Raw genomic sequence first — 26,614 nt, 5'->3', positions numbered from 1 at the left:
TTATTGCACAACTAAAAAAACAATAAAACATCGAAACCTTATTGCCTTTATGGGAATAAGAAAATCCTTTTATATGGGAGGCAAAATCTACAAACAGAAAAAATTCTTATTGATTGTTTATCTTATCTGATCTTAGAACTATTTTTAATGAAATGACCATACGTAAAGGAGTTTTTCTTATCTGATCTTTGAACTATTCTTAACAAAATGGCTACCACAAATTTTTTATCAGATGTATTTGGGAAAAAAGGGCTTGGGGACCAGTTGCCCTCTGATCACTTTTGGCTCTTAAAAAGGGTACTACAACTCTCGATTTTCAATCGGATGAGCCCTCTTTGAAATTTATGCAACGACCCCTTCTAAATGAAGTGCCTCTGGGATAAAAATCAATGGAGTGTGGGGGGAGGCTAGCCGCCCTCCAATCACTTTTGACTCTTAAAAAGTGAATTACAACTTTCAATTTACAATCAAATGAGCCCTCTAGGAATTTTATACAAGTATCCCTTCCATAACAACCATATATGTCCCGAGGGTATAACTTACAGCGCCTACCCCTGGGCCTGGGGGGGCGTGTCGACACCGGATTTTTGTTATCTGACCTTTGAACTATTTTTAACAAAATATCTATCTCAAAATTTTTATCTGATGCATTTAGGGCGTGGAGGAGGGGGGGGGGGGGGCTTGTTGCCCTCCTATATCTTTTGACTCTTAAAAAGTAAACAAGAACTTTCAAATCAAATGAGCCCTCTCTGAAGTTTATATGAGCATCCCTTCCATAAGAGCTATATATGCCCCTAGAGCATTACTCATGACGCCTGCCTCCGGGCCCTGGCGGGTTCCGTCAACACAAGTATTTTTCTTATCTGACCTTTGAAGTATTTTTAATGAAATGGATATTATAAAAATTTTATCGGATGGGCTTGGGGAAAAAGGCTGTCTGGGGGAGGGGGGGGGGGCTAGTTGCCCTTGGATATCTTTTGACTCTTAAAAATTGAACTAGAACTTTCAATTTCCAGTTAAATGAGACCCTTCTGAAGTTTATACAAGTATCCCTTTCATAAGAACCATAAACACCCCCAGGACAACACTTACAACGCCTATCCCCCGTGCTTTGGGGGGGGGGGCGTTTTTGTTATCTAATTTTTGAACATTTTCCAAAATACTGGCTATCTCAAAATTTGTAGCGGATCTGTTTGGGGTAAAAAGAGCGGGGGAGGGGCTAGTTTAACTCTCTTGACTCTTAAAAAGTGAACTAGAACTTTCAATTTCCAATCAAATGAGCCCTCTATGAAGTTTATACAAGCATCCCTTTCATAAGAACCATACATACCCTTAGGGCATAACTTAGAACGCCTTCCCCTGTGCCCTGGGGGGCTGTACTGACACCTGATTTTTTATTATCCGACCTTTGGACTATTTTGAATAAGATTTCTATCTAAAAATTTTCATCAGATGGGTTTCAAAAAAGAAGGTGTGGGGGGGCTAGCTGCCCTCGGATCTCTTTTGACTATTAAAAATGAGCTTGAACTTTCAATATCCAATCAAATTACCCCTCTCTGAAGTTTATACAAGCATCCATTTCATACAAACCGTATATGCCCCAGGGCATAACTTATAACGCCTGCCCCCAGGCCCTGGGGGGTTGTGACAAAACCTGAGTTTTTGTTATCTGACTTTTGAGAAATTTTTAACTTAATGGCTATCTCAAAATTTGCATTGGATGCATTTGGGGAAAAGGGGTGTGGGGGGGGCTAGTTGGCCTCCAATCTCTTTTGACTCTAAAAAATTTAACTAGAAGTTTCAATATACGAGAATTCCTTCCATAAGAACGATATATGCCTCAGGGTATTACTTATAACCCTTGCCCTGAAAACTGGGGGGAGTGTCCTGCTCAAACATATAATTTCAAGAACTTTCGACTACGTTGAACAAAATGGCTATCTAAAAATTTTGATTGGATGTGGTTGGGGAAATGTTGGGCGTGGAAGTGGTGTCAGTTGCCTTAGAATCACTTTCGACTATTAAAAAGGCAACTAGCCGTTTAAATTTCCAATTGAATGAGCCCTTTCTGAAGTTTCTACGACAATATTGTCTATACAAAACCTTATATGCCCCCAGGGCTTAACTTACAACCCTTTCTCTGAGGGCTGTGGGGGAGTTTCTATTCTCAAAGACCCAATTTCCAGGAGTCAAAACTACGTTTAATAAAATGGCTGTCTCAAAATTTTGATTGGATGTATTTCGGGAAAAGGTGTTCGTGAGAGGGGGGTTAGTTGCCCTCAAATCACTTTCGAATGTTAAAAAGGGTACTAGCCCTTTGAATTTCCAAGGAGCCTTTTTTGAAGTTTCTACGGCAACGCCTTCTATAAAAACCTTATATGCCCCCAAGGTATAACTTAAAACCCCTGCCTTGAGGGTTCTGGGGGAGTGTCCTCCTCAAAAACATATTTTATATCTGGAAGTCAAATACACTGAACAAAATGGCTATCTCAAAATTTTGATTGGATGTGTTTGGGGGAATGATGGGCTTGAGGGGGCTAGTTGCCCTCCAATCACTTTCGACTATTAAAAAGGGCATTAGCCCTTTGAATTTCCAATCGAAAGAGCCTTTTTTGAAGTTTCTATGACAAAACCTTCTATAAAAACCTTACATAATCCCAGGGCATAACCAAAAACCCTTGCCCTAAGGGTTGTGGGGGAGTGTCCTCCTCAAAAACATATTTTCTCTCTGGAAATCGACTACGCTGAAAAAACGGCTATCTCAAAATTTTGATTGGATGTATTTGGGGAAATGATGGGCGAGGGGGAGGCTTGTTGCCCTCCAATCACTTTCGACTATTAAAAAGGGCGCTATTCCTTTGAATTTCTAATTGAATGAGCCTTTTTTGAAGTTTCTATGGCAACACCTTCTATAAAAACCTTATATGCTCCCAGGGCATAACTTAAAACCCTTGCCCTGAGGGTTGTGGGGAATGTCCTCCTCAAAAACATATTTTCTATCTGAAAATCAATGACGCTAAACAAAATGGCTATCTCAAAATTTTGTTTTGATGTGTTGGAGGGAATGATGGGCGTGGGGGGGGGCAGTTGCACTCCAGTCACTTTTGACCCATAAAAAGGCCAATAGAACTCTTGATTTTCATTTGAATGAGCCCCCTTTGAAGTTTCTACGACGACCCCTTCCATATGAAGTGCCTCTGGGAAAAAAACGATAATAAAACATTAGAGCCGTATGGCCTTTACTAAAGGCAACGCTATAGCGTTGCCTCTGAAAGTTGATCCCAGAAACAAATTTACAGGAATCCATTCATTGAAAATGGGGCAAATCGGAATGAAAATTGCATCATTTGAATTAACATTGGCTAAAACACTACACAGAAAAATTAAAGTCAGCCAACATCAACAACTAGGAAATTCATTATTTTGCATGGATAGTACTGATGTGTCTTTTTTCCTTTTTTCCTCCAAGGGATGATCTTATCGAACCAGTCATTGTAGAAATCATGTTCAAAGTCAATCTTGATAAATCAAGATTGTAGTTGGAATTGTGTATACAAACCTAAATAAAGAGCTGCTGTTGAATTTTTAAATTACATGAATTGTGAGCTTACCCCCAAAAGTTACTTTTCCCCGTTGAATTTGGGTCAATATGGAGGTCTTGGTCTTGAATAGCATATTTCTAGGCAAGAGTACTCCTACAAACCCAACAAACTTTCCTTTTTTCTAGTGCACGTTGCTCCTTATTGGATAATGACACAGGGTAGTTGGTGTGACGCAATTGCGAAATAGACTTATTTGCTGTTTTTATTAACCGCACTAATAATTTATCCATGCTACTCTCCTCATCTATAGTCGCAAAAAAGTCTTCCAACTGCATTTTGTTGTTGGAATCACGTCGGGCATGGGCATAGGAACACATTACGAGTTTGTGTTCCTTGACTATATTTGGCCTTGATGGGTCCGATACCTCCAACAGTGTCGCTTCACAATTCAAAGCTGCTTTATCAATCTGCAACAATGAATTTTGGAAATTTTTAAATTGTAAAGTAGCCTTGCTTCCTGCCGGCATTTCTACCCTTTGATTCCCATAAAGTTTGCAATATTTCAAATGATCTTTGAATACTCTTTCGGTTTTAAATGGGGAAAGACACAAGGGATAATAGTGAAGTTCTCCTTTCTGAACACCTTGATATAACAGTTGACTTATTGCAGTAACGGGGAAAAAAGACCGTATGAGTTTACATCTTTGGGAGGCTCATAGACGATCCAAACCCAATTTATTATATTATCTACCAACGGTGGCCTGACTGAATATAAACTCCTTTTTTATTTGGTTTCTTTCCCCAATCCACAGATTCCTTGTCATATTGAAGAATAACCACCCCCTACCCAAGATTTTTATTTGCTTTTTCAAACATAGTTATTTCTTTTAAGGACAGCGGATACTTTCCCTCTAAACAATCAAAATTTACTTTAGGGAAACTTTCTCCACCATTACGTGCAAGTTTGTCAAGTTTTTTTCATTGAAGCATAAATTATGCTCAATGGTTTATGCGCTGCTGCCAAAATTGCATATTTAAAACCTTGCAAATCTGTGTCAAATTCGAAACTCTGACCCCCTTCGGTAGCTGACAAATCCGGGTGGCATTTTATTCGTCGCCCCCCTTCCGCCTTCCTTAAAATAAAGTTTTTTTCAATCTATTCAGCTTCAGATCCATATGTCCAATGTATAAAATTGTGGACCCGCTTCCCTTCTCATTAAAAGTGCCCAAAGTGGATATTAATTTATTAACCTAATTGAAAAAGTTACCCTCAAATTGATTTGAGCCAGGGTATAAAGTTTTGTTGCCAGTTGAAAATGAAAATAAAAAATATCCCCTGACGTCCCTGCTTGTAAATAAACTTTTTGATTGACTGATGACTTAATTCCTCCCTGACCGCCCCATTTCTGAATCTGAATCTCAATAAGTGCTCGAATTTGTTCGATGTAGGTATGGAGAACATTGTCAGGGTCTGTTAAAACAATGCCCCCATCAACTAGGTTCTCCTCAGGAGGATTGAAATCTACCCTGTGTGTTTGTATATTCTAAATAATAACATTCACGCAGTTCCAGGGACGTAACAGCATTTTCAAGTCCTGCACCTATTTGCACTGGACCTAATTCACTACTGTTAAAGTCGTCATAAAAAATTTCCCCGGCAACATCAGATCCAACAATTTCTATAAGACTGTTCATCTGTTCTGCTGTAAATTGGAAATCTGTGGGGAATACTAAACGACGTACCTTCACAAACATCTTCTGATTGTTCCGGCAAGGGGGGACAATTATAAATGATATGTTGTAGTCCAGGGCCAGGGAAGGTAGTTGATTTTGTAGCTTTCCCCTGAGACGAAAATGAATGAATTGAGTTTTTTTCTTTGAGGAAAGTTTTATCACAGTTATTTTGCAGTCCTTATATATTTTTTTAATTGGATTTGTATTAACATTATTTATCCAAAAATGCAAAATAAATTTAAAATTTTGCTAATAGCAGACACACACACACGCACACACAGGGCCAGGGAAGATAAATTCATTTTCTTCGTGACATATTTGTTTTTTTAAATTGGATTTGTATTCATATTATTTATCAAACACATGCACAATAAATAGCAAATTTTGTTAATAGGACAAACACACAAACACACACACATACAAACTAAGACACACACATATATACACACTCATACATGAGGGGAAAGATAAATTCAATTTTTTCTTATGATAACAGAAGAGCTGGTTCAACAGAAGAGCTGGTCAATTCCTGAGGACTAGGAATGGTCTCAATTAAGTCAAAAACTTCATCCATGACGATCTTGGTTACGTGTCCAGGAGACTCAGTCTCTCCCACAACAGATGTAGGACAAATCGCTATTTGAACTTCCTGGGGCATGATGGTAGATGGAGCTGTAGTGTTTACGGGCGGGAAAGTATAATTGAATAGATCATCATCCATTCCCCACCCTGACATTGCTATTCTGATGGGTCTACCCCCAGCCCAAGTCCTTGGTCTTTTTGTTGGATCAGTCTTGTATAACAAAATAAAATATAACATGATTGAATTGTTTTAATTTTTCTTGGACTAATTCAAAAATTTGATGGTAAAAAAATTACTTCAAGACATTTTTAAGATTGTATATTACTTTAAGACGCGAAAAAAAGTTCAACAAAAAAATCTTCAGTTCCAAAAAAAATTCTTCGTGAAGTTTTTTTTTAACCTAAAAGGGCTTTGTTTCTTCGAGACATTGTTTTTAGCTTGGAGACGTTTTTTTCTTTGCAACGTTGTTTTTTTGTATTAGCAATGTTTTTTTCTACTTTGAGACATTTTTTTGTCTTAAAGAATTTTTTTTTTATTTGCGACGATGTTTTTCCTTCAAGACGTTACTTTTTTGCTTGGAGAAGTTTTTTTCTTTGCATGTTTTTTTTATTCGCGACGGATTGTTTTACTTTGAGACGTATTTTTCTTCGAGAGGTTTTTTCTTTGCGACGTTTTTTCCTTCAAGACGTTGCTTTTTTGCTTGGAGACGTTTTTTTTCTATGAGATTTTTTTATTTATTAACGATTTTTTTACTTTGAGACATTTTCTTATCTTCGAGACGTTTTCGTTTTCTTTGTAATGTTTTTTTCCTTTGAGACGTTGTTGGTTTGCTTGGAGACCTTTTTGTTTTCTTTGCGACGTTGTTTTTTTACCTTTGTGACATTTTTTATTTGTGACATTTTGTTTAAGCTTAGACACATTTTTTCGTCGCGAATCACTTTAAGACATTAGAAATAAGTTTAAAAACTTGAGTTAAAAAAAAGTTCAGAATCAAAAGTAAGTAAGATTCGCCTCAAGGGCTAAGCTTGCAAACAATTCAAAGGCAGTGTTTACGCACTTTTTAGTTTTGATATTGCGGGGCGTTTTCGTTATCTAATTTTTTAACAATATCCAAAATACTGGCTATCTCAAAATTTGTAGCGGACGGGTTTGGGGAAAAAAGAGCGTGGGGGCGGGGGCTAGTTTAACTCTCTTGACTCTTAAAAAGTGAACTAGAACTTTTAATTTCCAATCAAATGAGCCTTCTATGAAGTTTATACAAGCATCCCTTTCATAAGAACCATACATGCCCTCAGGGCTTAACTTAGAACGCCTTCCCCTGTGCCCTGGGGGATTCTATTGACTCCGGATTTTTATTATCTGACCTTTGGACTATTTTGAACAAGATGTCTTTCTCAAAATTTTCATCAGATGGGTTTTGGAAAAGAAGGCTTGGGGGGGCTAGCTGCCCTCGGATCTCTTTTGACTATTAAAAGTGAGCTTGAATTTTCAATATCCAATCAAATGAGCCCTCTCTGAAGTTTATATAAGCATCCATTTCATACAAACAATATATGACCCAGGGCATAACTTACAACGCCAACCCCCGGACCCTGGGGGATTGTGACGAAACCTGAGTTTTGTTATCTGACTTTTGAGAAAATTCTTAACTTAATGGCTATCTCAAAATTTGCATTGGATGCATTTGGAAAAAAGGGGCTTGAGGGGGGGCTAGTTGGCCTCCAATCTCTTTTGACTCTAAAAAACATAACTAGAACTTTAAATATACGAGCATTCCTTCCATAAGAACTATATATGCTCCCAGGGCATTACTTATAACCCTTGCCCCTGAAAACTCTTGGGGGAGCGTCCTGCTCAAACATATAATTTCCAGAACTTTCAACTACGTTGAACAAAATGGCTACATCAAAATTTTGATTGGATGTGTTTGGGGAAATGGTGGGCGTGGAAGGGGTGTCAGTTGCCTTAGAATCACTTTCGACTATTAAAAAGGAAACTAGCCGTTTAAATTTCCAATTGAATGAGCCCTTTCTGAAGTTTCTATGAATACGTTGTCTATACAAAACCTTATATGCCCCCAGGGCTTAACTTACAACCCTTGCTCTGAGGGCTATGGGGGAGTTTTTATTCTCAAAGACCTAATTTCTAGGAGTCAAAACAACGTTTAATAAAATGGCTGTCTCAAAATTTTGATTTGATGTATTTTGGGAAAAGGCGGGCGTGAGAGGGGGGTTAGTTGCCCTCAAATCACTTTCGAATATTAAAAAGGGCACTAGCCGTTTGAATTTCCAATCAAATGAGCCTTTTTTGAAGTTTCTATGACAACGCCTTCTATAAAAACCTTATATGCCCCCAGGGTATAACTTAAAACCCCTGCCTTGAGGGTAGTGTCCTCCCCAAAAACATATTTTCTATCTGGAAATCAACTACACTAAACAAAATGGCTATCTCAAAATTTTGATTGGATGTGTTTGGGGGAATGATGGGCAAGAGGGGGCTAGTTGCCCTCCAATCACTTTTGATTATTAAAAAGGACACTAACCCTTTGAATTTTCAATTGAAGAGCCTTTTTTGAAGTTTCTATGACAAAACCTTCTATAAAAACCTTACATACTCCAGGGTATAGCCTAAAACCCTTGCCCTGATGGTTGTGGGGGAGTGTCCTCCTCAAAAACATATTTTCTATATGGAAATCAACTACGCTGAACAAAACGGCTATCTCAAAACTTTGATTTGATGTGTTTGGGGAAATGATGGGTGAGGGGGAGGCTTGATGCTCTCCAATCACTTTCGACTATTTAAAAGGGCACTAGCCCTTTGAATTTTCAATCGAATGAGCCTGTTTTGAAGTTTCTACGACAACGCCTGCTATAAAAACCTTATATGCTCCCAGGGCATAACTTAAAAACCTTGCCCCGATAATTGTGGGAGATTGTCCTTCTCAAAAATATATTTTCTATCTGAAAATCAACTACGCTAAACAAGATGGCTATCTCAAAATTTTGATTGGATGTGATGGAGGGAATGATGGGCGGGGGGGGGGGGCAGTTGCACTCCAGTCACTTTTGATCCTTAAGAAGGGCAATAGAACTGTTGATTTCCATTCGAATGAGCCCCCTTTGAAGTTTCTACGACGACCCCTTCAATATGAAGTGCCTCTGGGAAAAAAAAACAATAATAAAACATAAGAGCCGTATGACCTATACTATAGGCAACGCTATAGCGTTGCCTCTGAAAGTTAATCCCGGAAACAAATTTACAGGAATCCATTCTTTGAAAATGGGGCGAATCTGAATGAAAATTGCATCATTTGAATTACCATTGGCGAAAACACTGCACAGAAAAATTACAGTCCGTCAACTTCAACAACTAGGAAATTCATTATTTTGCATGGGTAGCACTGATGCGTCTTTTTTCCTTTTTTCCTCCAAGAGATGATCTTATCGAACCAGTCATTGTAGAATATTGGGAAAGGGCGTATTTGAATGGGCAGCTTTATTGCCCATTTTAAGTGACAAGAGAGGTCGTGCCACAGAAAATCGGCGGTTTCTGCTATTTTGTGCCACATCGTTTTCTGACATCAACTTTCGCCCATAGAGGCTCAAAATGCCAAGGAAATCAAATTCTGCCAATCGATTCGTAGCAGTCTAAAACCCTATTCAGGATGGTTTTAAGCCCCAATCTTGAACAAAATGGGATGTTTACGGATGGGACTTTCTTTTCTAGAGCATGACGTGAATGACGCAGTGAGTCCTGTGTTTATTAATAAACCGGCAATTGATAATGGTATTAAAGCTACAGATTTTATCAAGCTGGTGATGATTCATCAGCAAATAGTAACGTGTATAGTAGGGGTTGGCACCGTTTCTGTTTTTGGTAAAATAGAAACGGTAAAAAAAGCAATTAAAAAACGGAACAGAAACAGGTTCTAACAGAAACGAGGAAAAACGGAATTCCGTTTCTTTTTTTCCATTTTTGTATAGAAAAACAGAAACGGCTTGTTTTTGTTTTTTTAACGGTTGTTTTAACAGATATTTCCGTTTTTTCAGTTTTTTAGGCTTATGAGAGTAAAAGAACGTTGACAAATACTGATTAATAAAAAACATCAAATATGAAAAAGACCAAACACTCAAAATGGCCACATAAATCAAAACTTATCACTCAGAAACATTCGAAGTTCAAGTAAATAATTTCTGAGACCAAACTGGCAAATCATGATAAAACATGAAATTGCGAAATAAGGGAGAAAACGAGGACACTTAACAGTCAGTGAAAAAATTTAAATTTTATGCAAATATTTTGGTCAAGACCTCCGCTTGACCGTCCTGAGTGCAGAATAAAACTTATAAAAATATGAAAAAACACAAACCTTAAAATAAAAACACAAAACTAAAATTGAACGATCCTTTCCCAGGAAGAAAATAAGTTCTTGATCTGAATTTGGCTTTTGGGATTTTTTCTCCCTTGATGGGCGTTTACTTCAATTGCAAAGAAACCTATTAGATGTTTAGAGTATTATTAATAATTTTATCGGTCAAATTAAAAGAAATTCCCTAAATATTTTCCAATCAATTACTAGTAAGTATGTTTCCGATTTAAAGTGGGCTAATAGACGAGATGATCATCTTTCGGTCCTTCAACTCAATACTTCTGCTAGGCGAAGAAGGTCCGAAAGGCGATGAGGTGCAAAGTGTTCCTTCCACCATTTTGGGGTGGAAGGACAACAGCCGAGGACACCAAGAGGACATGACACCACGAGGACGACAGCCGAGAATTTGGCCTTCAAAGGTGATTTTCGATCCATCAGTTCAAGAATTTATTTCACTGTAATTTTATTTTATTTTCAATGCTGTAAGAACTGGAAAATAAAATATTTGTATTATAATCCGTTTTCAGTTAAGCTCCAGTGACTCAGTAGGCTTTTGGTTTCTTATTTACAGTTAGGAAAGGAAGCAGTGTCAAATCACTTGTCTTTAGGGAAACTATATTGGTCTTTAACAATTTTAAAAAGAGCTAATAAATTAAACTGAATATTTGATGTATAATGATATTAATTGCTAAAATCTCATCAGTTCAAAATGTTACTATAGTTTTAATATTTATATTAAAAATTAAGTACAAAGGAAAACATTTGTCATAAAATTGGTTTTCAGTAAAGCGCCAATGACGCAGTAGGTCTTAGACTTTTACATTGAGAGAAGGAGGTCATACCCAAATTCTTGTTTGTAGTAATTTTTGTTCCGTTCAAGCTTGATTTGCATATTCAATTTAAGTTTCACTCGTTTTATGATTTATTAATTAATTTAAATTAATATATATTGTATGTTTGCTTGCATTGATTGTTTATTTAATTTCGGTTCGTTTTAAGTTTAATTTATACTTCAGTGGGAAATTTTTTTTTCGTTTTAAGCTTGATTTTCATATTAAATCTAAGCATTACTCGCTTTCAGATCTATCTATTCATTTGTATTATTACTTATTGTATGTTTTTGCTATGATTGTTTATTTAATTTCTGTTCGTTTTGGGTTTCATTTATTCTTTAATAGTAATTTCTGGTCGTTTTGAGTTTGAATTTTTAAAGGTATTTGTAACAGCTGAGCTTAAGTTTGAAATGGCCTTTACTTTTCTTTGAAAAATTTATTTTTCGGAAAGTTTTTTTTTTATTAATACAAGTAATATCCAGCAGAATGAGCATATCACTTGAAAAATACAACTTGTTGTAGTCAAACCCATAATTACACCTTCCCTCTGCCCACATTTTTTTGGCAAAACTGTATTCACCAGGATTACACCTTCGATCATGCAGACTGTAGTAAAACGACTTGATTGATGGAATAGTTTCCTAGGCAAATCTTGACATAGAGCTGTAATGATCATAAGGATACACTCCCTTGACCGTTAACAAATCATAGAAATCATTTGGAAACTGTTGCTTGAGAAGGGGTAAAGTGTTGCAGCCGAATTTTTTTTCTGGAATTGAATTAATTCACTCAAAGATTTTGAGAAAAAACTGAAGGAATCCAAAAAGTGAATTTTATCCGTGTACTCAACATCATTTTCAACATAATTCCACATAAATTCCAAAACAAGCAATTTTTCCGCTGAATTAGGTATGATTTTGTAGAAAAAGCTGTATAACACCCATACATCATCCAAAGCTCCATTTCTTTGAAGATGTGCCATTGCTGGTAGCACATACTTCAGATTGTAGTTGGAATTGTGTATAAAAACCTAAATAAAGAGCTGCTGTTGAATTTTTAAATTATGTGAATTGTGAGCTTATCCCCGAAAGTTACTTTTCCCCGTTGAATTTGGGTCAATATGGAGGTCATGGTCTTGAATAGCATCTTTCTCGGCAAGAGCACCCCTACAAACCCAGTAAACTGTCCTTTTTTTCTAGTGCACGTTGCTCCTTATCTGATAATGACACAGGGTAGTTGGTGTGACGCAATTGCGAAATAGACTTATTTGCTGTTTTTATTAACCGCACTAATAATTTCTCCATGCTACCCTCCTCATCCATAGTCGCAAAAAAGTCTTTCAACTGCATTTTGTTGTTGGAATCTTGTTGGGGATGGGCATAGGAATACGCTACGAGTTTGTGTTTCTTGACTATATTTGGCCTTGATGGGTCCGATACCTCCAACAGTGTCGCTTCACAATTCAAAGCTGCTTTATCAATCTGCAACAATGAATTTTGGAAATTTTTAAATTGTAAAGTAGCTTTGTTTCCTGCCAGCATTTCTGCCCTTTGATTCCCATAAAGTTTGCAATATTTCAAATGATCTTGGAATGTTCTTTCGGTTTTAAATGGGGAAAGACACATAGGATAATAGTGAAGTTCTCCTTTCTGAACACCTTGATATAACAGTTGACTTATTGCAGTAACGGGGAAAAAAGACCGTATGAGTTTACATCTTTGGGAGGCTCATAGACGATCCAAACCCAATTTTTTACATTATCTACCAACGGTGTCCGAACTGAATATAAAACTCCTTTTTTATTTGGTTTCTTTCCCCCATCCACAAATTCCGTGTCGTGTTGAAGAAAAACCACCCCCAACCCAAGACTTTCATTAGCTTTTTCAAACATAGTTATTTCTTTTAAGGACACCGGGTACTTGCCCTCTAAACAATCAAAATTTACTTTAGGGAAACTTTCTCCACCATTACGTGCAAGTTTGTCAAGTTTTTTTCATTGAAGCATAAATTCTCAATTGTTTATGCGCTTCTGCCAAAAATGCATATTTAAAACCTTGCAAATGCGTGTCAAATTAGAAACTCTGACCCCTTTCGGTAGCCGACAAATCCGGGGGGCATTTTATTCGTCAACCCCATTCCGCCTCCCTTAAAATAAAGTTTTTTTTTTAATCTATTCAGCTTCAGATCCATATGTCCAATGTATAAAATTGTGAACCCGCTTCCCTTCTCATTAAATGTGTCCAAAGTGGATATTAATTTATTAACCCCATTGGAAAAGTTACCCTCAAATTCATTTGAGCCAGGGTAAAAAGTTTTATTGCCAGTTGAAAAATTAAAATAAAAAATATCCCCTAACTTCCCTGCTTGTAAATAAACTTTTTGATTGACTGATGCCTTAATCCCTCCCTTACCGCCCTAATTCTGAATCTTAATCTCAATAAGTGCTCAAATTTGGTCGATGTAGGTATGGAGAACATTGACAGGATCTGTTAAAATAACCCCCAATCAACTAGGTTCTCCTCAGGAGATTGAAATCTACCCTGTGTGTCTGTATATGCCCTAGAGCAGATTCTAACAAATAACATTCATGGAGTTCCGGGGACGTAACAGTATTTTCAAGTCCTGCACCTATTTGCACAGAGCCTAATTCACTACTGTCAAAGTCATCGTCAAAAGTGTCCCCGAAAACATCAGATCCAACAATTTCTATAAGGCTGTTCATCTCTTCTGCTGTAAACTGGAAATCTGTTGGGAATAGTAAACGACGTACCTTTACAAACATCTTCTGATTGTTCCGGCAAGGGGGGACAATTATCAATGATATGTTGTAGTCCATGACCAGGGAAGGTAGTTGATTTTGTAGTTTTCCCCTGACACGAAAATGAATGGATTGGTTTTTTTTTCTTTGAGGAAAGTTTTATCAAAGTTATTTTGCACTCCTTATTTATTTTTTTAATTGGATTTGTATTAATATTATTTATCAAACAAATGCATAATAAATTTAAGGTTTTGCCAATAGCACACACACACACACACACACAAACACATGAGGAGGAAGATAAATTCATTTTCTTCTTGACGTATTCGTTTTTCTTAAATTGGATTTGTATTCATATTATTTATCAAACACATGCACAATAAATTACAGATTTTGTCAAAAGGACAAACACGCAAACACACACACACACACACACACACACACACACACACACACACACACACACACACACACACACACACACACACACACACACACACACACACACACACACACACACACACACACACACACACACACACACACACACACACACACACACACACACACACACACACACACACACACACACACACACACACACACACACACACACACACACACACACACACACACACACACACACACACACACACACACACACACACACACACACACACACACACACACACACACACACACACACACACACACACACACACACACACACACACACACACACACACACACACACACACACACACACACACACACACACACACACACACACAGACACATACAAAAACAAAAAGACACACAAACACAAAAACACAAACACACACACACAAACACACACACAAACACACACACACAAACACAAGCACACAAACAAACAACAACAGTCACAGAAAAACACACAAATACCCAGAAAAGGACCAACAAACGAACGCCCGAACACACACAAACACACACACACACACCGACACACACACGCACACACACACACAAACACACACACACACACACACACACACAAAAAAATACACACACACACACAGACAAAAAAAAACACACAAAAACAATCAGAGATAAAAACACACACACACAGAAACACACATAAAAACAAACACACAAAAAGACACACACACACACACAAACACACACACATATATACACACTCATACATGAGGGGAAAGATAAATTCAATTTTTTATTATGAGAACAGAAGAGCTGGTCCAACAGAAGAGCAGGTCAATTCCTGAGGACTAGGAATGGTTTCAGTTAAGTCCAAAGCTGCATCCATGACGATCCTGGTTACGTGTCCAGGAGACTCCGGCTCTCCCACAACAGATGTAGGACCAATTGCTATTTGAACTTCCTGGGGCATGATGGTAGATGGAGCTGTAGTATTTATGGGCGGGAATGTATAATTGAATAGATCATCATCCATTCCCCACCCTGACATCACTATTCCGATGGGTCTGCCCCCAGCCCAAGTCATTGGTCTTTTTGTTGGATCAGTCTTGTATAACCAAATAAAATATAACATAATTGAATTGTTTTAGTTTTTTCTTATACTAATTAAAAAATTTGATGGTAAAAAAAATTACTTCAAGACATTTTTAAGATTGTATATCAATTTAAGACGCGAAAGAAAGTTCGAAAAAAAATCTTCAGTTCAAAAAACAATTCTTCGTGACGTTTTTTTTTTAACTTAAAAGGGTTTTTTTCTTCGAGACATTATTTTTAGCTTGGAGACGTTTTTTTTCTTTGCAACATTGTTTTTTTTATTAGCGATGTTTTTTTACTTTGACGCTTTTTTTCCTTCAAGACATTACTTTTTTGCTTGGAGAAGTTTTTAATTTCTTTGCAACGTTTTTTTTATTCGCGACGGTTTTTTTTACTTTGAGAAGTTTTTTTGTCTTCAGGACGTTTTTTTCTTTGCGATGTTTTTTTCCTTCTAAACGTTGCTGTTTTGCTTGGAGACGTTTTTGTTTCTTTGAGATGTTGTTATTTATTCACGAACTTTTTTTTACTTTGACACGTTTTCTTATCTTCGAGACGTTTTCTTTTTCTTTGTAATGTTTTTTTCCTTCGAGACGTTGCCTTGTTTGCTTGAGACCTTTTTTTCTTTGGGACGTTGTTTTTTTACTTTTGTGACATTTTTTTATTTGTGACATTTTGTTTTAGCTTAGACGTATTTTTCCTCGCGAATCACTTTAAGACGTTAGACATAGGTTTAAAAAACTTAAGTTAAAAAAAAGTTCAGAATCAAAAATAAGAAAGATTCGCTTCAAGAGCTAAGCTCGCAAACAATTCAAAGGCAGAGTTTATGCACTTTTCAGTTTTGATATTGCTCTTTACCCTCCCCTGAGGGTTCAGGTTCAAAAATATTTCAAGAATTGAATTAAAAATTTCAAGAACATCTAGTAGGGAGGGGAGTTTCTTAAAACTAAAGATGATGCATGATATACAAACACATACAATTCAATGACATAGCAAACGCATGAAACCTATTACTTAGAATATATTTCTAAGAAAAATTTTTTTTTTTCTTTGCGACATTTTGTTTTTGGCTTAGATATTTTTTTGCAAATCATTTTAAGATTTAAAGATCAAAGTTTGAAAAAACTTCAGTTAAAAAAAAACTCAGAATAAAGAATAAGTAAGATTCGCCTCAAGGGCTAAGCTTGCAGGCCATTCAAAGGCACTGTTTACGGATTTATTAGTTTTTATATTGCTCTTTACCATCCCCGGAAGCTCCAGGTTCAAAAATATTTCACAAATTGAATTAAAAGGTTCAAGAAAAACTAGTAGAGAGGGTATTTTTTAAATCAAAAGATGTCACATGATATGCAAACACATACAATTCAATGGAATAGCAAATGCTTGAAACCTATTGCTTGGAATATATCTCTAAGAAAATAATAATATCATTGACATGTTGGTTCAGATGGCTACAGCATCAGTCTTTTACCGTAGGAAATCTCAGGCCTCACATTCGCTTCCTACATCAGACAAATAATTCATGAATTCAGTGGGCACGGTCGGACCTATTTATAGCTTACTACTAATTCAATTTAATTGTTAATTCATAAGGTGATATGCGAGGATTTATGTCAATATATATTTCTAAGAACAATTTATAAGCATCGACTTGTTCCAAAAAATTCCAAGCCCCCTACCCCCCCCCCTCCCACCGAAAAAAAAACAAAATGTTCAGTATCAAAAATAAGTAAGATTCGCCCCAAGGGATAAGCTCAAAAACCATTAAAAGGCAATGTTTATGGACTTTTTAGTTTTGATATTGCTCTTGACTGTCCTCTGAAAGTCCAGGTTCAAAAATATTTAATGAATTGAATTAAAAGGTTCAAGAATGACTATTAGGGAGGGGAGTTTTTTAATTGGCAGATGATATATGATATACAGTTACCTGCAATTTGGTAACTAAAGGGATTGTAAATGTGTTTCGATAAATCCACCCCTTCTACTAAGCGTATGACAAAAAACATAGATCACTAACCTGTTCCAATGGTACATCAAAATCCATATCGTAACTTCTCTTGCTAGACATAATTGTTCAAACGTTTTTTCTAACTTAAATCAATGTAATTCAGTCAAATGTCTATTTGGAACTGCGATATCAACTACCTGTCAAGTAATTTATTTCCATACTCAAGGCCAAGCAAATCTATTATGCAAAAGTTCAGTGACACAAGATTACTCTAAGGAATAGGCTTCATAGAGTTCGTTCATCTTCAGGAGTGTCTTAGGGCTATATCATTGCACAACTAAAGTTCTGTCAACCTCAAGAGCGTCTTAGGGCTATATCATTGTGCAACTAAAGTTCGTTCAACCTCAAGACGCTTCAGTGGTTTCTATAGCAGCGGTGTAATTAATTCTGTATAGCAGCGGTGGAAGTATCTTAGTATGGCAGCGGTAGAAATGGAACCTATATGCGAGGGGCTACTCACTCTCTTTGAAAAGGTGTAGAGCTTCCCTAAATTCTGTACATTCTGTATGGGACCATGATTAGTAATTCTGTATAGGACCATTAGAAATGGAAACTATAATCGAGGGGCTACTCATTCTCTTTGAAAAGCTGTAGAGCTTCTATAGAATCTATACATTATGTATGGGACCAAGATAATTAATTCTGTATGGAACTATGATACGTAATTCTGTATAGGACCATTAGAAATGGAACCTATATGTGAGGGGCTACTCACTCTCTTTGAAAAGGTGTAGAGCTTCCATAGAATCTATACATTCTGTATGGGACCATGATAATTAATTCTGTATGGGACCATTATAAGTAATTCAGTATAGGATCATTAGAAGTGGAACCTAGATATCTACTCAGGACACCTAGTTCTAACCCTAAGAAACATCTCGGCCTTTTGAGAATCTATGTCAGGCTTTAGGGCCGCGTAAAAAGCCATGTATGCTAATGGGAGATTTTAACCATAGTTTGTTGGAGATTGGAAATAATACATATGTGGAAATTTGTAACAACTATGCTATCATTTAGTTATTCCCGTCGATTAACATCTCTTCACGAAGCACAGAACCCACGGCCATGCATATTGATAACATACTAATTATTGAAGAAATTTGTGACCTGGCTTAAATCATTAAATCTGCCTTTTGCGCCAGGTTCAGATCATTACCTCCCATATAAAGTGGTCTCGTTTAATGATTCATCATCATATCCAAATGACCGGCATAAAATTGAAGAGAAAATATTTGTTTTCAATTAACCAAATTTAAATAAATTAAAAGATCATTTTGGAAAAATGAAATGGAACAATGTTTTTTAGTCAGAATGACCTTGAAGTAGTAACAGGTTTACTGGTGTTGTCACTCGTCTTGTAGTAGAATTATAAAATTGATTTTAATTAAATTTTTGTATAGGGCCTTTAGTGAATATTTCCCCAAATCCCTATTTAAAGGAAATTTATTATTTATTTTGAGTAAAATTTCAATTTCTTCCCGAACAACCTGTTTTATGTCTAAGTCATTGCTAATAAGGGAGGATTTCTCAAAATGCATTGTATGGGTGGTTTTATCTAAAACATGGCTGCTTAAAGTAGAATCAAAAGAAATATTAGCACTATTAAAAAAATATAAAAGTTTTTACTTTTATAACGTTAATAAATGAAATAATATTAACATTTTGATTACTAAATATAGTATATGTACATTAAACTGACAATGCAAATTCGTTTGTATTTTTTTTTTTTCAGTAAAGTGCAAATTATGTTCTGGGCTTGGAAAGGCAAATGGGTCTTAAACCCAACTTATGTTAATTTCTGCTCGTTTTGAGTTTGACTCGGTTATTTATTGTAATTTCTGTTCGTTTTGGGTTTCATTTATCTATCGATGCTGATTTCTGGTATTTCACGCTTGTTAGATTATTTGATCTTATTTTTGCTAATTTTTGTTTAATGGAGTTCTTTAATTTTCATTAAAAAACTGATTTTGTGAAAAAAAATTTTTAATTAATTTATGTTCGTTTTATATTGACATAGTCGTTTCAAGGAAAAAAAACAACACTTTAAATCTTTTTTTTTTTTAAGAATTTAAAGTTTGGCCTGCTATTTATATGCTGGAGAAAAATTTTAAGCAATTTTTAACAACATACACCCTTTTAAAAATCTGGCCACTAATAGTAGTGGTTAATTTAGTTTTATACCTCATCTAATTAACCTGAAATGGAAAATTTGATACCATTCGCAAAAAAATATGTTTACTTTCTTTGATAGCTTGGATAAACTTACGCAATTTTGATTTGGTTAAATTTTAAGAGCAGAAATAGCCCCGAAATTTTGAACATAATACCCTCAGTCGTTTTTGGGATACTGCTGAGATGAACTATTGGGAATTAACATCAACACAGTGCATTTTGATTTAATTTTAAGGCCACATTTAGTTTTTAAACATAAAGACAGATGGGAGGGTGGGCGTGGGAGGGGGATTAGCTTCCCTCCAATCACTTTCGACTATTAAAAAGGGCATCAACCCTTTCTATTTTCAATTGAATGAGTCCTATTTGAAGATCTTACGACAACTCCTTCGATACGAAGAACCCTGGTCTAAACAACAACAACAACAAAAATAATACATTATACCCACATCGATCTTTACAATAAAAATGCCAAGCCTTCTAATAACTTTTGACTATTAAAAAGGGCACAAGGCCTTTCGATTTCCAATCGAAAGAGCCCTCTTTGAGTTTGTACGACAACGCTTTCTATAAACACCTTATATGCCCCCAGGGCATAAATTACAACCCCTACCCTAAGGGCTGTGAGGGTGGTCGTCATCATCTAAGACCTAATTTCCAGAACTTTCAACTACGTTAAACAAAATGGCCATCTGAAAATTTTGATTGATGTGTGTTTGGAAAAACTTGGCGTGAGAGGGGGGTTAGTTGCCCTCCAATCACTCTCGACTGTTAAAAAGGGCACTAGCCCTTTGAATTTCCAATCAGAAGTGCCTTTTTGAAGTTTTTACGACGACACCTTCAATTAAAAACTTTTATGCCCCCAGGTCATAACTTACAACCCTTTCTCTGAGAGCTGTGGGGGAGTGTCCTCATCTAAAACATAATTTCTATCTGGAAATCAACTACGCTGAACAAAATGGCTGTCTCATAATTTTGATTGGATGTGTTTCGGAAAATGGTGGGCGTGGAAGGGGTATTAGTTGCCTTCCATTTACTTTCGACTATTAAAAAGGGCACAAGCCACTCCGATTCCCCATTGAATGAGCCTTTTTCGAAATTTCTATGACAATTTCTTGGATACGAAGTGCCCTGGTCTAAATGAAAAAAATAATAAATAATACATTGTCCCAACATTGTTCTTATATGCCCCCAAGGTATAACTTAAAACCCTTGGCCTAAGGGTTGTGATAGAGTGACCTTCTCAAAAACATATTTTCTATTAGGAAATCAACTAGGTTGAACAAATTGGCTATCTCATAATTTTGATTGGGTGTGTTTTGGGAAATGGTGGGCGTGGAAGGGGTGTTAGTTACCTTCCAATCAGCTTCGGCTATTAAAAAGGGCACAATCCACTCCAATTTCCAATTGAATGAGCCCTTTTCGAAGTTTCTACGACAACTTCTTCGATACGTAGTGCCCTGGTCTAAAGGAAAAAAATAATAAATAATACATTGTGCCAACATCGTTCTTATATGCCCCCAGGGCATAACTTAAAACCCTTGCCCTGAGGGTTGTGGGGAGTGACCTCATCAAAACATATTTTCTATCTGGAAATCAACTACGCTTAACAAAATGGCTATCTCAAAATTTTGATTGGATGTGTTTGGAGGAATGATGGGTGTGGGGGAGGGGGCCTTGTTGCCCTCCAATCACTTTTGCCTATTAAAAAGGGCACTAGCCAAATAAATGGTAAATACATACTAGCCACGGGACTTTCTTTGTTTTATTCAATCTTTTAAATTAACCACTACTAAAAGCATTGTTTTGTTTTGTTGTAATTGTTCCACCACCTGCTACAACAGGTGTAAAAATGATTTCAAACTCATTTTTGGCTATAAAGAAATCAATTAATTGGGTTTTATCTTCATTCCAAAACATATCAGTAGCTGCACTTCAACTATAGTCTTCTGAAAATTTTAATAGATTTTTAACAGTAGTTATACTTACATAGTCAATACTTTCAATACATTTTGCATTTACAATATATTCAGCATTTCAGAAAAAATTAAATCCAATATTTGTGAAAGTAGCTTTAACATTATGCCGCACAAATGCTTAATCTGACCGTGTAATATTCACTTTTGACTAAAGATAACTATCACTTAGAAGAATCCAAGATTCCACCAATTTTAAAATGGAATTAAGATTTAATTGTTGAGGTGCATTCACATTGTTTTCTCTAATTTCTGTATATTCATATTTGGTTGTAGAATCATCAATAATAGACTTTTCAAATATTTCCCAATGAGAAGCAACAACTTGATTCACTGCCATTTATGTACGGAAGAAATTTTTAAATAAACCTTAAACAGTGGAGTGGACATTTTCAAACAGTGGAGGTGGATCTTCGGTTGTCACTAAGGGTGTCAACAAAAGTATCACCTTGGATGTAGTAAGACCCTTCCCTAAAATCATTGCATCCAATAAGCATTTCATCTGTTCATCAAGATGTCTGTTGAAATATCTCTTGTTATTTTAAACTATATCTTTTAGAGATCTCAAATCATTTAAATCTCTTTGATTATAATCTATCAAATCTTTTCCATATTCCATCGCTTTTTTCTTAAATAGTTCCAGTCGAGGTTTAGTCATAGTGTTATACATGGAACGAGCTTTATCTTCCATATTTCTTATGGACGTCATGAATAATTAAGAATTGACGATTTTTTAAGAAACTACCAATCCCGCTACCATACTGTCTTGTATACAATAATTGTTTGTTATTGATGAACATTTATAATTGATAAATTTTATTAAATAATTTTATCAAACTTTTTTTCAAATCCAAAGTATATTCAATATTCTCTCCATTCAGATCAATTAACCTACCTAATTGATCAGTTATATTCCTTTTTAGTGCGTTTATATATTCGTTTCGATTGATATGAAGATATTGTCTTTCTGTATGAATCTCACAAAGTTGCGTTCCAGATTCTGTTTTTGGAGCAAAAACTCCAGATCATATCACAGGTTGTATTCCCATTCAGAATGAAACCATCCGCTAATGAGCAATAAATTTGTATTTCATCAACATTTCTTGTAATATTAGGAACCTTAGCGCCTTCATTATATTTACTGCTTAGTTCCACTCCATTTTCAAATCATAAAATAAATCTTAAACCACTATTAAACCAAAATTTATAATTCTCTTTCAAAATAATAACAAATTTCATTGTTGCTAGATTGGATGATTTACTGATTGGGCATCGATCTAGAGATGAATTGAAATACCGAGTTAAGAAATAATTTAAACCCTCTTTGTCAAACAACCTTTTGGGTATAACAACGTTTAACCATTCATCCTTATCCCCCCCCCCTGTATTCACACGTATTGTTTTTAAATTGATCACTAACTACATACCATGAACACCATATTGTACATTTATTTAAAGCTATTTCATAATCAGTGTTTCAATCTAACGTGATCGGATTGCTTGTATAGGACTTTTATATTTCACTTTTGTTGCCACTAATAATTATCAAAACTATTTATTAAAAAAGTATTTTTCATCATAAAATTCAAATTCTGAGATAGCTGTTGTAAATAGTATTATAGTCATTTTTCTTAATAATTATATTTTTGAATAATGAATCAAGCAGGTCAATAGTTCATTTCTCACTTCATCAGATGTGTTTCCAGTAGCTCTCCTCCCTTGTAAACTGTATAATTTTTTATTCATATCATTTGCATTCATGTAAATCCCAGTTCCTTGCTAAGGTTGTTTAACATCGAAGTTATCTTTAATATCTTTTAACCTTCTTCTGTAGATTTTTACGAACTGACACTTTATTTTCTAATTCACTAGATTTTACACCTTTCATCTTTCCTCCATATCTTTGATTATGTGTTCCGAATTCATCTATAGCCACTTTTAAAAATTGATAACTTTCTAAATAAAAACTAAGAATTTTAAAATAGAATTCCTTAGGACCATAGTCCTTTTTGATTTCTCTCAAAATTATATCATCTATCCTCGGGATTAAATAGCTTGATTTGAGTGAGCTTGATTGCTAGCTTGAAAATTACTGCGTTGCGTAAAGATTGATCCAGTCATTGGAATCGTTTTCTTAAATTAGTGTAATTTTCATGTAATTTATCAGTCGTATTTTTATCTTCTGCTTCAACGATTGGAGCACCTAACTTTTCAGCTTAGTCACGAAATCCAGCTTGCTCTAAGTAGCGTTCTTGAACTATATTTCTTTTTATTTCTCTACTTTTCACTATACTCGCTAATCATTTATTCAACTTTATATGATTTATTTCTAGAATTAAAGTTTTTATTGAATCGCTTTCGAGAGTTCTTTTTCATAAGAACCCACCCAATAATGAGTTCACCAGTTATACCGACAGTTTATACGTTACATGGGTTGTATATTTCACTGCAACTATTTGAAACACCTCAGTTGTGTAATTTGGTAGGTTACCTTTACCAAAAACACCCTTACTTTTATTAATTCCAACCAAATCATCAACATTGAATTTTTTTAATGGATGGTTTTAAACTTCTACATCAGGAAATAAATTAGTGTACATCTGGTTTTTGTTTTCTTTTTTAATTCGCTTCTATTGGTTTCATTTTGATGGATCGATGATAAGAATTGTTATAATTGTCAACGAAAAAGGGTAATACATCTATGAAACTAAATTCAACAATTTGAGCTTTCAGAAGAGAACCAATGAATTTCATGACTTAAAAAATACTTAAACGTTTTTATAACAAATTCTTTACCTTTATTTGTTTGTAATTTTTTAGGTTTTCAAACTTGATTCAAAACTTGATTCGTAACTTTATTCAAAACTTGATTCAAAATTTGATTAAAAACTTGACACAAAACTTTACATAAAACTTGATACAAAACTTGATTCAAAACTTGACACAGAACTTGAAACAAAACTTTACACAAAACTTGAAACAAAGTTCGACACAAAACTTGACACAAGAATGACGCAAAACGACACAAAACTTGACACAAAATTTGACACATACTTTGACATAAAGCTTGACACAAAACTTGATTCAAAACTTGATTCAAAACATGATTCAAAACTTGACACAAAGTTTGACTCAAAACTTGACACAAAACTCAACAAAAAACTTGACACAAAACTTTCCATAAAACTTGATTCAAAACTTGATACAAAACTTTACACAAAACTTGAGACAAAATTCGATACAAAACCTGACACAAAACTTGACACAAACTTGACACAAAACGACACAAAACTTGAGAAAAAACTTGACACACACTTTGACATAAAACTTGACACAAAATTTGACAAACACTTTGACATAAGGCTTGACTCAAAACTTGATTCAAAACTTAATTCAAAACATGATTCAGAACTTTATTCAAAACTTGACACAAAACTTGACTAAAAACTTGACACAAAACTCGATACAAAACTTGACACAAAACTTGACGCAAAACTTTAAATAAAACTTGACACAAAATTTGCACCAAAAATTAACACAAAACTTGCAACAAAACTTGACACAAAACTTGAAACAAAATCTGACACAAAACTTAACAAACACAAAACTTGATAGAAAACTTGACACAAAACTTGATTCAAAAGTTGATCCAAAACTGATTCAAAAGATATAACTAATCGTGCCTCAAAAGTTTCACTTTACGGGAAATTTTGGTCTCACCTGAATTTTAGGGCTATAATGAGTAAAAGATTGAAATGATTAGGACAAGTTCCGCAAATGAAGGATGAGAGATTGCAAAACAGTGTCTTTTTCAGCCAGCCATCTTGGGCCAAAAAAAAAATTTTGTCCCAAACGGGATGGGAGGAGGTCTCAAGGAGAGATTTAAGGGAGTTGAAAATTTCTTAGGAGGGTGTAAAAAGAGAATCTTTGAATCGATTGGGATTGATGAATAGCGGGCGTAACCGTTTCGGCATCTGGCTGCTTGATATTAAAATGAGTCACTAGTAGTAATAGTAGTATGTTCCTGGTTTATTGTTTATTTCCATGAGTATTTACTTCCGGAACAATTTATTAATTCTCATAAATTTGGTTCTTGTCTCTATTTTTCCTAATTTGATGAGGATTGTACAGAGGTTAACCCACTAAAGATGCTTTTTTATCTTTTTCACCAAAAAATAACTCAAAGTTTATTACGGGCCTAATTTTAGATCATTCCAGCTGCTTATTTGTTCTCTCCTGGAACAAAAAATTAAATGTATTATTATTAACTTTTCACCGAAGCAGGAACATGCTCATAATTTGCTGATTCATCAGGGTTATCTTAATTAAATATAGATGTCGTACTTTAAATTTTCAATTTAAAATAAATTGAATGTGGAAAATGATTAGTTCAAGGAAGATGGATATTTCCTTTGTGCTGCCAAGACGACCCTTTTCATCTGATGCTTGTATGTTTAAAACCTGCCAAAACAAGTTTGTTTCATAAATAAGGCCCAAAGAAAATTGCTTGAATTTTTTTTTTCTTTTTTTTATTAGACTATAGAAATAGCCTACATTTTAGATGCAATTTAAAATCATAGTATTGCTCAAAATCAGAGTCTAAACACCTTCTTGAGGGTATTATTTCATCTGAATTCTTTCCTGGAAGTGCTATATATGCAACATATCAAGTGTCCCAGGGTTTAGTTCTAGGACATGGGCCTCTTGCTAACTTTGAAACTGAGTTAGATAAATAAAACTTTAAGTCTCTCTCCCAAACCTCAACCCCAAACAATTCTTTTCTTAAATCTATCAATTCACTACACTTCCCCTCAAAATGAACCAAATCTTCCTCTTTCCCACACATAGGACAAAAGTAAGGACCAGAAGCTTGCCTAACCCCTCCTAGATACTTTTTTCTCTCACATAGTGGTAACCCATCTGACCTAATGCAAATAATAAGCTTTAGCTGCCTCTTTTGAAGCCCTGCCTTAAAATACAATTTTTCTCCCTGCTGCTCCTTAGCCTTTGCATATAACTCCAGTGATCAGGCTTCATTCACATGCCACACCTGGATCGGAGTGGATTTCAGGAATTTTAACAAGTTTATTGTCATATAATTTGACTTAGTGCAATTTACTTTCATATGTAAAT

General features: G+C 35.3%; 1 protein-coding gene across 5 annotated transcripts in view; it reads left to right on the top strand.

Moving 5' to 3' along the window:
- The window catches only part of LOC148945837 (E3 ubiquitin-protein ligase NRDP1-like), a 198,427-nt gene that overhangs the window by 38,320 nt on the left and 133,493 nt on the right, over positions 1-26,614 (top strand). The window contains exon 1 of one of the 5 annotated variants that reach the window (XM_089098091.1): positions 10,476-10,647. The exons of the other annotated variants lie outside the window; for them this stretch is intronic. The gene's annotated coding sequence lies outside the window, so the exon portion shown is untranslated. Of the gene's footprint in view, positions 1-10,475; positions 10,648-26,614 lie in introns of those variants that run through there. 5 annotated transcript variants of the gene reach the window in all.

The sequence above is a fragment of the Artemia sp. Qi Xiang Cuo genome, chromosome 12, assembly GCF_049724085.1.
Source record: "Artemia sp. Qi Xiang Cuo chromosome 12, ASM4972408v1, whole genome shotgun sequence".
In the NCBI taxonomy this organism is placed as follows: Eukaryota; Metazoa; Arthropoda; class Branchiopoda; order Anostraca; family Artemiidae; genus Artemia; species Artemia sp. Qi Xiang Cuo.
The sequence above is the reverse complement of the archived record's forward strand: the minus strand, read 5'-3'. Positions and strand labels throughout refer to the sequence as shown.